Source organism: Lolium perenne, chromosome 2, assembly GCF_019359855.2.
Source record: "Lolium perenne isolate Kyuss_39 chromosome 2, Kyuss_2.0, whole genome shotgun sequence".
Taxonomy (NCBI): Eukaryota; Viridiplantae; Streptophyta; class Magnoliopsida; order Poales; family Poaceae; genus Lolium; species Lolium perenne.
In genome coordinates, this window is record NC_067245.2 from 121,423,528 (window position 1) to 121,438,246 (window position 14,719).

At 40.8% G+C, this 14,719-nt stretch overlaps 1 long non-coding RNA gene across 2 annotated transcripts; it reads left to right on the top strand.

Moving 5' to 3' along the window:
• The first annotated feature begins 4,400 nt into the window (after positions 1-4,400).
• Positions 4,401-14,435, top strand: LOC127333527 (uncharacterized). 2 transcript variants are annotated; one of them, XR_007871267.2, is made up of 5 exons: positions 4,401-4,942; positions 5,803-5,878; positions 6,044-6,155; positions 13,647-13,722; positions 13,888-14,435. It is a non-coding gene; the product is annotated as an uncharacterized lncRNA (long non-coding RNA). The 2 variants fall into 2 exon arrangements; XR_011751913.1 differs by lacking the exons at positions 13,647-13,722; positions 13,888-14,435 and adding an exon at positions 7,803-8,058 and having other exon boundaries at positions 4,417-4,942.
• The last annotated feature ends 284 nt before the right edge of the window (positions 14,436-14,719 follow it).

Here is a 14,719-nt window from a genome sequence, read left to right on the forward strand (position 1 = left end):
TATGAACACATGTGTTCTTAGCTTTTAATGTTCATGGCGAAGGTTGAAACTGCTTCGTTAATTGTTATATGGTTGGAAACGGGAAATGCTACATGTAGTAATTGATAAAATGTCTTGGATAATTTGATACTTGGCAATTGTTGTGCTCATGTTTAAGCTCTTGCATCATATACTTTGCACCCATTAATGAAGAAATACATAGAGCTTGCTAAAATTTGGTTTGCATAATTGGTCTCTCTAAGGTCTAGATAATTTCTAGTAAAGAGTTTGAACAACAAGGAAGACGGTGTAGGGTCTTATAATGTTTACAATATGTCTTTTATGTGAGTTTTTCTGCACCGGTTCATCCTTGTGTTTGTTTCAAATAACTTTGCTAGCCTAAACCTTGTATCGAGAGGGAATACTTCTCATGCATCCAAAATCCTTGAGCCAACCACTATGCCATTTGTGTCCACCATACCTACCTACTACATGGTATTTCTCCGCCATTCCAAAGTAAATTGCTTGAGTGCTACCTTTAAAATTTCCATTCTTTACCTTTGCAATATATAGCTCATGGGACAAATAGCTTAAAAACTATTGTGGTATTGAATATGTACTTATGAACTTTATCTCTTATTAAGTTGTTTGTTGTGCGATAACCATGTTCCTGGGGACGCCATCAACTACTCTTTGTTGAATATCATGTGAGTTGCTATGCATGTTCGTCTTGTCTGAAGTAAGGGCGGTTTTCACAATCAAATGGTTTGAGTATGCATACTGTTAGAGAAGAACATTGGACCGCTAACTAAAGCCATGATTCATGGTGGAATTTTCAGTTTGGACATAAAACCTCAATCTCTTATGAGAATATTATTTGTTGTTGAATGCTTAAGCATTAAAAGAGGAGTCCATTATTTGTTGTCTATGTTGTCCCGGTATGGGTGTCTAAGTTGAAGAATGATCAAAAGCGAGAAATCCAATGCGAACTTTCTCCTTAGACCCTTGTACAGGCAGCATAGAGGTACCCCTTTGTGACACTTGGTTGAAACATATGTTATGCAATGATAATCCGTGTTAATCCAAGCTAATTAGGACAAGGTGCGGGCACTATTAGTACACTATGCATGAGGCTTGCAACTTGTAAGATATAATTTACATAACACATATGCTTTATTACTACCGTTGACAAAATTGTTTCTTGTTTTCAAAACCAAAGCTCTAGCACAAATATAGCAATCAATGCTTCCCTCTGCGAAGGGCCTTTCTTTTACTTTTATGTTGAGTCAGTTCACCTATCTCTTTCCACCTCAAGAAGCAAACACTTGTGTGAACTGTGCATTGATTCCTACATACTTGCATATTGCACTTGTTATATTACTTTACATTGACAATATCCATGAGATATACATGTTATAAGTTGAAAGCAACTGCTGAAACTTAATCTTCCTTTGTGTTGCTTCAATACCTCTACTTTGAATTATTGCTTTACGAGCTAACTCTTATGCAAGACTTATTGATGCTTGTCTTGAAGTACTATTCATGAAAAGTCTTTGCTTTATGATTCATTTGTTTACTCATGTCATTACCATTGTTTTGTCGCTGCATTCATTACATATGCTTACAATAGTATGATCAAGGTTATGATGGCATGTCACTCCAGAAATTATCTTTGTTATCGTTTACCTGCTCGGAATGACAGAAACTAAGCTTGGGGATGCTGATACGTCTCCGACGTATCGATAATTTCTTATGTTCCATGCCACATTATTGATGATATCTACATGTTTTATGCATACTTTATGTCATATTTATGCGTTTTCCGGAACTAACCTATTGACGAGATGCCGAAGGGCCAGTTGCTGTTTTCTGCTATTTTTGGTTTCAGAAATCCTAGTAAGGAAATATTCTCGGAATCGGACGAAATCAACGCCCAGTATCTTAGGATTGCATGAAGCTTCCAGAACACCCGAGAGCCGCCAGAGGGGGGCCACAGGCCCACCAAACAGTAGGCCGGCGCGGCCAAGGGGGGGCCCGCGCCCCCCTGTTGTGTCGTCGCCTCGTTGACCTTCTGACACCGCCTCTTCGCCTATATAAAGGTCCCTGACCTAAAACACGATACGGGAAAAGCCACGGTACGAGAAACCTTCCAGAGCCGCCGCCATCGCGAAGCCAAGATCTGGGGGACAGGAGTCTCTGTTCCGGCACGCCGCCGGGACGGGGAAGTGCCCCCGGAAGGCTTCTCCATCGACACCACCGCCATCTTCATCACCGCTGCTGTCTCCCATGAAGAGGGAGTAGTTCTCCATTGAGGCTAAGGGCTGTACCGGTAGCTATGTGGTTAATCTCTCTCCTATGTACTTCAATACAATAATCTCATGAGCTGCCTTACATGATTGAGATTCATATGATGATGCTTGTAATCTAGATGTCATTATGCTAGTCAAGTGGATTTTACTTATGTGATCTCCGGAGACTCCTTGTCCCACGTGTGTAAAGGTGACAGTGTGTGCACCGTGTGGGTCTCTGTAACACCCCAACTTTTGCAACCTTGATTAATTGTCCTTATTGCAAAAATTAGGGGGAACAAAAACTTTTCTAGAGACTAATTAGATGAATTGCCTTGATCTGGTTGTTGTGATGAATTTCATTACTCTGTTGGTAGATGTATTGTCTTGATTGCTTGTTGAGTTTTGTCTTGAGCCACCTCAAAGAACAACACCCCTAGTGGTAAAACAAACAACTCACCTAATAAAACACATGTGTGGCTTAGGGAAAATTGTTTTCCTTTTTCACTACACCAAACCTCTCTACTTATGGCAACATGGGTGTGCCTTCTCAAAATTCCTCTTTGTGGTATAATCTAGCTCAAACCATCCTTGATTCAAAACTTGGGGATCATCTACCCCTTGCTACATCCTTCTCTTATACCCACTCCTCCTGGCTGATTCTGAAGCCAAGTCAACAATCTATTTTGGCGGGCTTATAAGATTCCAACTTTGGCAGTCAATCTCTAAGCACCCACAACTGTTATTGGTGACCTCAATGCATGGATCTCATCTATGCATCACCATCTGCAACTTCCATGTCTTGCATGTCCCATTCTACCATAACAACTCTTACATTCACCCTGATCTTGTACCCTATCCAATGTTCAACACTAGATCACTTCCTCCTCTTTTATCTCTGGTTTTTATTCAAGTTTAATCTTCACAAGACCAAGAGTGGGAATGATGGGTACATTTTGTAACCACCATCTACCCTTGAGAACACTCCTCCCTAAATTAGTTTTCTTTCTCAAAAACCCTATTGTTTTCCTTCTCTAGTTTTGATCACAAAACTACTTCTAGTTTTATAAAATCTTTTCAGGATATTTCTTCAAAGAAAACACAGAACTGAAATGGGTTTTGTTTTTCATCCCATTTCTACCAAGTACTGATTTCTAAAACATTACTTTCTATTTTGTTTTCCTTTTTACAAAAGGCTTGCTTATGGTACTTATACCATTTCTTGTTTTTCTCTTGGTTATTTAAAATTTAGAAAACTCCACCTTACTTGATAAAGTAAGTAGAACATTTTGAATCCTATGTTCTACCTAACTTCTCTCAATCCTTTTCAAAGTCTTTTTTTTTTAAAATTAATTTCCTTCTCAATGGTCCCTAGACAATTGAGGTGTTTCGAATACCTTTCAACTGAATTCTATTTAAATGGCAACACTTGCACATCTTAAGCACATCTCCGATCCACCACATTGTATCCCCCATCATCCAATTCTTGATCGTATGGATGATCATTTGATACTTTCAAGTGGAATCCCTTCAACAAAACCCTAGACTCAGGGAGTATTTCAAACCACTCCCAATTGACCTCTTATTTGAAGCGCAACTTATATTTCATCATACCCATCTCAATCCTTTATTATTTTCCATCATCACCTTGACATCATGAACTGATGATTTATGTCACCATATTCATCCTTGTGAGTATATGGTTACTTCACTCACCATCTCTCCTAGCCTTGCTCTACCATTGTCTAAATCACCATCACCACCATCATCTCTTGGACACATCTTTTATCAGGTCAGAATGTCACCACCATCTTCTTTAGCACCCTTGTGCATTAGTATCACTTTGCCTAAAATTGTATATCTTTTTAGGCCACCATTTTAGTAATTTGTGAGGCACTCAACCTTGGGTGTCATGCATGTGTAGCAATTATCTCTTGTTGATCACTTGTGCATGGCCAAAAATATGTGGCCGGCCATGCCATGGCACACATGCATCATGCCTCTCCATTTCCCTCTCTCTCACATAATTACTCCACCTTGGGAAGTCTCTCCTCCTTTGTCCCTTCCCAATGCCTCAAATAAATTCAGCTTGGGTCAAATATCTCTTCCCCAAACCAGCCTCCCAACTAACCCAATCAATGAAGAGGCTACCTCCCAACCAACCCAATCAATGAGGAGGCAGCCCACCCCCTCTCCCTCTATATAAAGGGGCTTGGCAGCCCACCCCCTTCCTCACTTGCTCTCACTTTTCCACTCCCCACTCTTTCCTCCACTCCCACACACTCTCCTCCTACCTCTCCCCACGAAATTGCTGCTCCTCCTAGCTTCATGGCCGGCCATGGCCATGAAAAGCTCTCCAAGATGAAGCTCTCCCCCTCCCTCAAGCTCCCCCTCTCCATGAGAGCATCCCTCTCCTTCTTCTCCCCAATCCTAGATGGTTTTCTCTCCTCTTCTTCTTCCTCCCTTGCTAAGTTTGGATCTTGATGCAGGTGCATGTTGTTCCAAGCATGGAGAAGCTTCACCTATCCTCAGATCTGAAGTTCTTTACCAAAATTCGTCCAAAACCTTGCAGTAATTTCTTTCATCTTGCTGTTTCAGATTCTGGTACGAACTTGTAAAATCCGCCAAATCTTGTGTGCAGATCCAAATCGAGTGATTCAAAGTTCCACAGATAGGTATTGAAAATATATACAACTTGGCGTTGGTCTCATCCTCAAATTCATTACGGATTTTGCATGGTAAATAAAGTTCTGCAAACATGCAGAATCACTGTTTGTTAGATTTCTTCCGTTTTACAAAACCTTTTTGAGCAAACTCAACGGTGGGCGAAAGCCCTCTCCAGTACATTCATTTTGGCGTTGGTTTCACCTCAAATAACCACCTAGAATTGAAATGATTCACATATCAATTTCTGGTCAGATCTTACTTTGTCTGTTTATACCATGAGCTTGGAGATGAATTTACAAGTGAAACCAATTGCATTAGAACCGTACTGTCAATACCTTTCAGATGCAACTGACCTCATATTTTTAGGATTTTTCTACAATTTTTGGCATACAGATCTTGTTTTCTGTACAGTCAGATTCAAGCAAGGTCCTAAAATTGTAGGTTCAACCTTTTTGAGTGATTCCAATTGGGTTAGTCTTGTTTTAATACTGGCCATCTAGGAAAAATAATTTTAGTCTCTGTTCATGCATATTTGGTACTGTTAGTAATATGTATGTGTGGCATGGACTATTGTACCAAAACTTTTTGGTTTGTTTTAAAAACTTTAACCACCTCTTTGTATTAAAAATTGGACAACCAATGTTCTTGCAAAACAAAACCTCTGCAATTTAACCTTAGCTCTATTATTTTTCTTAAGTTTTCAAATGATGTGATAGATGGTTTGCTTCCTATTTTGGATGTAGTGTTTTGGGAGCAAATTAAATTAGGAAAACTGATTTCTACTCTTCCAAAAATGTTTGAAATTGTATTGTGTATGTGTTTGACGCCAAACTAATGCATTTGTCCTCTTCATGATGTTATCTACCAGGGGATATTTGGTTTATACCATGGTGATAACCGAGAGAGGCAATTGCTAAGTTGTGACGCACTCATACCTCTACTAGGTAAATAAATGTGGTTTTCTAAATTAAAACTCTTAAAGTTGTTTTGTGGTATCTATAAGTCCTTAGTATGTTATACCTTGGCTGCATGGTTAGTTGTTGTTTGTTGAATGTTGTTTTGTTGGTGCAATGTGTTTATTGTGTTCCTTTTATATTTTCTGACGATAGATGCGAACAATTCCGGAGAAGAAGAAGAAGTGGTTCGGACAAGGATTTTATTTATATTGACGGGATTCTTATATTGATGAAGTTGAAGAAGTCCAGGGACAAATAAGCCAAGGCAAGCCATCTTTTGATCTCTGTTTTGGTGTCTAGTTGGATGTCATTTGTTGATGTCCAAAGCACCTTGAATTCTATGTGTGTTATTCTCTCTATTTATGTCATCTATGTGTGTTTCCAAGTGGGGTACTCCCTAGTGGTGATACTCCACCTTTGTCTTGTGATTATGGGATACATGGCATCATGGCCGCGCTACTCCCATTGGTTATCATGTATGCCCAACTTGAGCATGCATAATCTCAAGAAAATAACTTACATCACACCCACCCCCTTTGTAGTATAGAGGTGTCTATGTCATGATCTTGGTGTATTCTCCAATTGAGAGGAGTATGCCGTGTACCCTATTGGAGAGTATGTTGGATAGTAATACTCCACTATCTAAGTTGTATAGTTACCACCACAAATCTGAGAGTATATTCCTCCTTGTGTTGTCATAATACATGCTTACCATAAGCAAGTATGATTCACTCCACTACACCTTTATACCCCTCTATGGCGTGATGACTCTCATCTCGGCCGTAGTGCAATAGTAGTTCAGCTCATGAAACTTTAGGTTGGGAACCCCTCAAGGTTTTACCTTGTTGTAAAAGTTTTTGATAAAACCTTGGGCATGATGTTTTCCCCAAGTGAGAATTTATGAAAGGATAGGATTTGGTAAAAATGATGAGGATATGAAAAAGGTTGGGTTTTATGAAAACTTTGGCGCCTAAGTACTCACCCATGACAATTAACTAGCGCAACCACAATATCCAAAGTGGGCACGGGCTTAGTCCGTAGTTTGTTGAAGTTGACATGAGATACCTACACCACTCTCTAGGAGGGTCACGATGACCTCTGACACCGGGTTGCGCTCTGAAGGAGGCAATACACTGCATTAACTTGCAGCCGGACGATTGCGAGGGTCTTGTCATGGCGCCGGAGATACGCTCAAAAGGAGGTATGCTGCCGGGGTGCCGGGAAGGGGTAAGCCCGCAGGGAAGGACTCATGACAAGGGAGACAGGCGAAAGGCTATGACTGATTATCCGAGACTCGCATACTTTAGTATGACGAACCGGGGATGATCTCGGCGGATTTATCGGTTCTTGTGGGGAAAGTGCGCACACTCTGCAGAGTTAAATCTATTTGAATAGCCGCGTCCACGGTCATGGACGGTTGGAATGGCTGTTGCTTAGCCTGATGAGTTTTGGTTTACAAAATGGTTTGGCAAATGAAAGGAAAGAACTTGTTTTGAAGTACCGGAAGGGTACGGGAAAGGTTGTGTCGACCATATGGAGATGGTCGGGAAGGACAAATAAATTGGGTTGCTCCCTTCCTAGTGTTTCATGTAGAGGAACTTTTCTTTAACAAAGATATAGAGATGTCATAGGACTTCCCTAGCAATCCCTTCAAATGAGATGGTGGTATGCTAACTCTTCTTTAACAAAGATATAGAGATGTCATAGAACCACCATAGTGTCCGCATCACTTGAGATGCCGGTATGCTATATCAACAAGAGAAACTATTTCTCTTTCACATGCTTTATCCACGAGAGAAACTATTCTTCCTCTCTTGTCTTCTTTAGTTAGAATTGTTATCACCTTCTTGATGGTTTGCGAGTACAATTCGAATGTACTCACGGCTTTGTCCCTGGCTATTTACTTGGCCAGACTTGGAGGAACACGATGGATGAAGAAGGAGTTGACGACGTCTATGCGAGCTAGGAACGTCTTCCCAGTCAGTTGCCTGTAGGGTTTAAGGCGAATGACTTGGGCTCCGCGCTGTTGAAGTGATGATGCTACTCTGATGTTTAGTTAGGCCCTTCGAGGCTATTATGTAAGTAATGGTCATGTGACCTTATTGTAATTTTCTTATTCCGCTTTGTAATGGATGGTGTAATTTGATATCAGTTCGGTTATGTGTTCACGGCGCACTGATCATGGGATCGTGAACTATATACATAACAGGGTATTTCGGACAGTTAGTCCGGGGTCCCCACAGAGCTGGTATCAGAGCTATCCTGACTGTAGGAGACCTTAGTTAGCATGGACGTTAGTTAGGAAACAAGTACTTGGGAAAAACTATTTGCGAAACAAATTCTTTCTTTAGTCAGAAGCAAAGCTTCTACTCCTCTTATTTCTTCAAAAACTTCTAAATTCTTATCCCTCCACTTTACTATAAATATTCAAAAATTCTTAATCTATTGCCTCATCCACTTCAAACCTACAAATTGGACGAGGTCCCCAACTCAGACCGGAGACTCGAACTCAAAGATGGATCAATCCCTCAGAAAGACTCATGAAGATTGGAGGTCAACTTAGTGTGCACATATAGGGATGATAACGTCATGTCTTTGGTTGTCACCAAAGTTTGTCAAGGGGCTGACTTTGTTCCTCTTTGGACTAGCACTTTCGTAGTCGTCAAGGATCAAGTTCTCAATTTCTTGACTAGTAATTTTTAGGCCAGCCACCAGAAGTTGTCAACCTTGGGGGTACCTCCACAACTACCTCTCTGAAGACCTCATGTTTCCGGGATATCGAGACTAGAAGATCTACGCAGTTTTTGTCTTCACCTCGACATCGATGACTCAACACCAGGCCTACGTCGCCACCAACTGCTACAAGGATCCAAGTTGAAGCCAATGTCAGCAAGATGAAGACGTCAGCATACGTGACCAGCCCCAAACATATAGGATGGATAGGACAAACTCAATCATTTTGATTGAGCTACCCCCGCGCATTAGGCATTCCATGGGTACTTATGTTACCATGCCTGGTTTGATGATTGCTTGTAGTTCCCTTGTGTGCTGCCTTGAGTGTCTTTTGTTTGTTTGTTGTGTGTATAATTGCCTTGGCCTTTCGGTCTGAAAAACACCCTTAGTGTGATAAACTAGCTTAGAAAGCCTCCCAAAGATGTTTTCACCCTCACCTACCTCGCCGATGTTTTGCTAACTGCTAGTTAGTTGGATAAGTTAACGAAAAGCTCTAACTCCACCCCCGTTAGTAGTTGTTTTTCAAACATCAGGAAAACTAACCCAAACCCCCATCTACGCTAACTTCCTTCAATATCAGCTGGAGCATCTCGACTACGCCAAGAAAGAAGAAGCCCTACCTTCAAGAATGACTGCACCTCTGCGAGAAGACATACTAATTTGGACTAACCTTGGAGCATAATCGCGCTAACCTCGAGGATATTTTCTTGAAAACTACCCTCTAACACACCGTCTAACAAGTTGAGTGAACAATAGCGTCAAAGCCAAGCTACATCACATGGTTCATCTGGTCCTCATCAAGTGAAGGCTCCTGAAGATACCTCAAGACTCAAGACTTTAGGCGTAGTTTACCCGCTAACTTCTTAGTTACTACTGAAGTCAGCACCGACCCTCAAACTGAAGATTGTCTTCGACGACCCCTGATTGCTGCTTCATATGGGTACCAACCAGGCGTTTCATCAACTTACTAACTCACGGCGCGTCCCCTATGGTTTAGTTAACACCGTGAGTGCCTCTTGAAGTTGCGGTCTGCACGTCGCCCCTGAAGATTCTTCAACTGAGTACGGAAGATCGATGACTCCTTCAGAAGCCCCCGACGGGACCGCAAGGCAGAAGCTCTAAGATTTTCCGAAAGCCCGATGAAAAATCTTAAGGGTGGAAGACTTCATCTTCCACTAAAAGTTGGAGCTAACCCTAACATTTTAAACCTTTCTAACACACCGTTGGAAATGTGGGATGCACTAACCCCTCTTGAAGCCGTGGACTACTCAACGCCCGGTTAAGATGTTCAACTCCAAAGATCAATGGCTTCTCCAAAAAGCGCCCGACAAGACCCGTGGCCGAAGCTTACAGTTTTTAACGCCCCCTCCCCGATGAACAATTTTAAGGGTGGAAGACCTCGTCTTCCACTAAAATCAAGCTAACTCTAAAAAAAGTTTTCAGCCCTGCTCAAGCACCGTTGGGTGCACTAACCCTCCCACAGTCTTGAACCTCCGCTAGGATCGTGAAGAAGCTACAGATCCAACACCTGCATGGAGTAGTCAACCCTTCACAAAGCTTGCCCTCGGAAGAAATCAATCATGTCTCTCAGAAGCTGAAGTTGCGACCCTCTCAACAACGGCACGCCGACAGAAAAATGGAGTCTAACTTTCATTACACTTTACAACCCCTCTAGTTCTACGCTCAGTAATCTCGGGACGAGATTATTTTAAGGGTGGAAGATCTGTAACACCCCAACTTTTGCAACCTTGATTAATTGTCCTTATTGCAAAAATTAGGGGGAACAAAAACTTTTCTAGAGACTAATTAGATGAATTGCCTTGATCTGGTTGTTGTGATGAATTTCATTGCTCTGTTGGTAGATGTATTGTCTTGATTGCTTGTTGAGTTTTGTCTTGAGCCACCTCAAAGAACAACACCCCTAGTGGTAAAACAAACAACTCACCTAATAAAACACATGTGTGGCTTAGGGAAAATTGTTTTCCTTTTTCACTACACCAAACCTCTCTACTTATGGCAACATGGGTGTGCCTTCTCAAAATTCCTCTTTGTGGTATAATCTAGCTCAAACCATCCTTGATTCAAAACTTGGGGATCATCTACCCCTTGCTACATCCTTCTCTTATACCCACTCCTCCTGGCTGATTCTGAAGCCAAGTCAACAATCTATTTTGGCGGGCTTATAAGATTCCAACTTTGGCAGTCGATCTCTAAGCACCCACAACTGTTATTGGTGACCTCAATGCATGGATCTCATCTATGCATCACCATCTGCAACTTCCATGTCTTGCATGTCCCATTCTACCATAACAACTCTTACATTCACCCTGATCTTGTACCCTATCCAATGTTCAACACTAGATCACTTCCTCCTCTTTTATCTCTGGTTTTTATTCAAGTTTAATCTTCACAAGACCAAGAGTGGGAATGATGGGTACATTTTGTAACCACCATCTACCCTTGAGAACACTCCTCCCTAAATTAGTTTTCTTTCTCAAAAACCCTATTGTTTTCCTTCTCTAGTTTTGATCACAAAACTACTTCTAGTTTTATAAAATCTTTTCAGGATATTTCTTCAAAGAAAACACAGAACTGAAATGGGTTTTGTTTTTCATCCCATTTCTACCAAGTACTGATTTCTAAAACATTACTTTCTATTTTGTTTTCCTTTTTACAAAAGGCTTGCTTATGGTACTTATACCATTTCTTGTTTTTCTCTTGGTTATTTAAAATTTAGAAAACTCCACCTTACTTGATAAAGTAAGTAGAACATTTTGAATCCTATGTTCTACCTAACTTCTCTCAATCCTTTTCAAAGTCTTTTTTTTAAAATTAATTTCCTTCTCAATTGTCCCTAGACAATTGAGGTGTTTCGAATACCTTTCAACTGAATTCTATTTAAATGGCAACACTTGCACATCTTAAGCACATCTCCGATCCACCACATTGTATCCCCCATCATCCAATTCTTGATCGTATGGATGATCATTTGATACTTTCAAGTGGAATCCCTTCAACAAAACCCTAGACTCAGGGAGTATTTCAAACCACTCCCAATTGACCTCTTATTTGAAGCGCAACTTATATTTCATCATACCCATCTCAATCCTTTATTATTTTCCATCATCACCTTGACATCATGAACTGATGATTTATGTCACCATATTCATCCTTGTGAGTATATGGTTACTTCACTCACCATCTCTCCTAGCCTTGCTCTACCATTGTCTAAATCACCATCACCACCATCATCTCTTGGACACATCTTTTATCAGGTCAGAATGTCACCACCATCTTCTTTAGCACCCTTGTGCATTAGTATCACTTTGCCTAAAATTGTATATCTTTTTAGGCCACCATTTTAGTAATTTGTGAGGCACTCAACCTTGGGTGTCATGCATGTGTAGCAATTATCTCTTGTTGATCACTTGTGCATGGCCAAAAATATGTGGCCGGCCATGCCATGGCACACATGCATCATGCCTCTCCATTTCCCTCTCTCTCACATAATTACTCCACCTTGGGAAGTCTCTCCTCCTTTGTCCCTTCCCAATGCCTCAAATAAATTCAGCTTGGGTCAAATATCTCTTCCCCAAACCAGCCTCCCAACTAACCCAATCAATGAAGAGGCTACCTCCCAACCAACCCAATCAATGAGGAGGCAGCCCACCCCCTCTCCCTCTATATAAAGGGGCTTGGCAGCCCACCCCCTTCCTCACTTGCTCTCACTTTTCCACTCCCCACTCTTTCCTCCACTCCCACACACTCTCCTCCTACCTCTCCCCACGAAATTGCTGCTCCTCCTAGCTTCATGGCCGGCCATGGCCATGAAAAGCTCTCCAAGATGAAGCTCTCCCCCTCCCTCAAGCTCCCCCTCTCCATGAGAGCATCCCTCTCCTTCTTCTCCCCAATCCTAGATGGTTTTCTCTCCTCTTCTTCTTCCTCCCTTGCTAAGTTTGGATCTTGATGCAGGTGCATGTTGGTCCAAGCATGGAGAAGCTTCACCTATCCTCAGATCTGAAGTTCTTTACCAAAATTCGTCCAAAACCTTGCAGTAATTTCTTTCATCTTGCTATTTCAGATTCTGGTACGAACTTGTAAAATCCGCAAAATCTTGTGTGCAGATCCAAATCGAGTGATTCAAAGTTCCACAGATAGGTATTGAAAATATATACAACTTGGCGTTGGTCTCATCCTCAAATTCATTACGGATTTTGCATGGTAAATAAAGTTCTGCAAACATGCAGAATCACTGTTTGTTAGATTTCTTCCGTTTTACAAAACCTTTTTGAGCAAACTCAACGGTGGGCGAAAGCCCTCTCCAGTACCTTCATTTTGGAGTTGGTTTCACCTCAAATAACCACCTAGAATTGAAATGATTCACAGATCAATTTCTGGTCAGATCTGACTTTGTCTGTTTATACCATGATCTTGGAGATGAATTTACGAGTGAAACCAATTGCATTAGAACCGTACTGTCAATACCTTTCAGATGCAACTGACCTCATATTTTTAGGATTTTTCTACAATTTTTGGCATACAGATCTTGTTTTCTGTACAGTCAGATTCAAGCAAGGTCCTAAAATTGTAGGTTCAACCTTTTTGAGTGATTCCAATTGGGTTAGTCTTGTTTTAATACTGGCCATCTAGGAAAAATAATTTTAGTCTCTGTTCATGCATATTTGGTACTGTTAGTAATATGTATGTGTGGCATGGACTATTGTACCAAAACTTTTTGGTTTGTTTTAAAAACTTTAACCACCTCTTTGTATTAAAAATTGGACAACCAATGTTTTATGCTTGCAAAACAAAACCTCTGCAATTTAACCTTAGCTCTATTATTTTTCTTAAGTTTTCAAATGATGTGATAGATGGTTTGCTTCCTATTTTGGATGTAGTGTTTTGGGAGCAAATTAAATTAGGAAAACTGATTTCTACTCTTCCAAAAATGTTTGAAATTGTATTGTGTATGTGTTTGACGCCAAACTAATGCATTTGTCCTCTTCATGATGTTATCTACCAGGGGATATTTGGTTTATACCATGGTGATAACCGAGAGAGGCAATTGCTAAGTTGTGACGCACTCATACCTCTACTAGGTAAATAAATGTGGTTTTCGAAATTAAAACTCTTAAAGTTGTTTTGTGGTATCTATAAGTCCTTAGTATGTTATACCTTGGCTGCATGGTTAGTTGTTGTTTGTTGAATGTTGTTTTGTTGGTGCAATGTGTTTATTGTGTTCCTTTTATATTTTCCGACGATAGATGCGAACAATTCCGGAGAAGAAGAAGAAGTGGTTCGGACAAAGATTTTATTTATATTGACGGGATTCTTATATTGATGAAGTTGAAGAAGTCCAGGGACAAATAAGCCAAGGCAAGCCATCTTTTGATCTCTGTTTTGGTGTCTAGTTGGATGTCATTTGTTGATGTCCAAAGCACCTTGAATTCTATGTGTGTTATTCTCTCTATTTATGTCATCTATGTGTGTTTCCAAGTGGGGTACTCCCTAGTGGTGATACTCCACCTTTGTCTTGTGATTATGGGATACATGGCATCATGGCCGCGCTACTCCCATTGGTTATCATGTATGCCCAACTTGAGCATGCATAATCTCAAGAAAATAACTTACATCACACCCACCCCCTTTGTAGTATAGAGGTGTCTATGTCATGATCTTGGTGTATTCTCCAATTGAGAGGAGTATGCCGTGTACCCTATTGGAGAGTATGTTGGATAGTAATACTCCACTATCTAAGTTGTATAGTTACCACCACAAATCTGAGAGTATATTCCTCCTTGTGTTGTCATAATACATGCTTACCATAAGCAAGTATGATTCACTCCACTACACCTTTATACCCCTCTATGGCGTGATGACTCTCATCTCGGCCGTAGTGCAATAGTAGTTCAGCTCATGAAACTTTAGGTTGGGAACCCCTCAAGGTTTTACCTTGTTGTAAAAGTTTTTGATAAAACCTTGGGCATGATGTTTTCCCCAAGTGAGAATTTATGAAAGGAAAGGATTTGGTAAAAATGATGAGGATATGAAAAAGGTTGGGTTTTATGAAAACTTTGGCGCCTAAGTACTCACCCA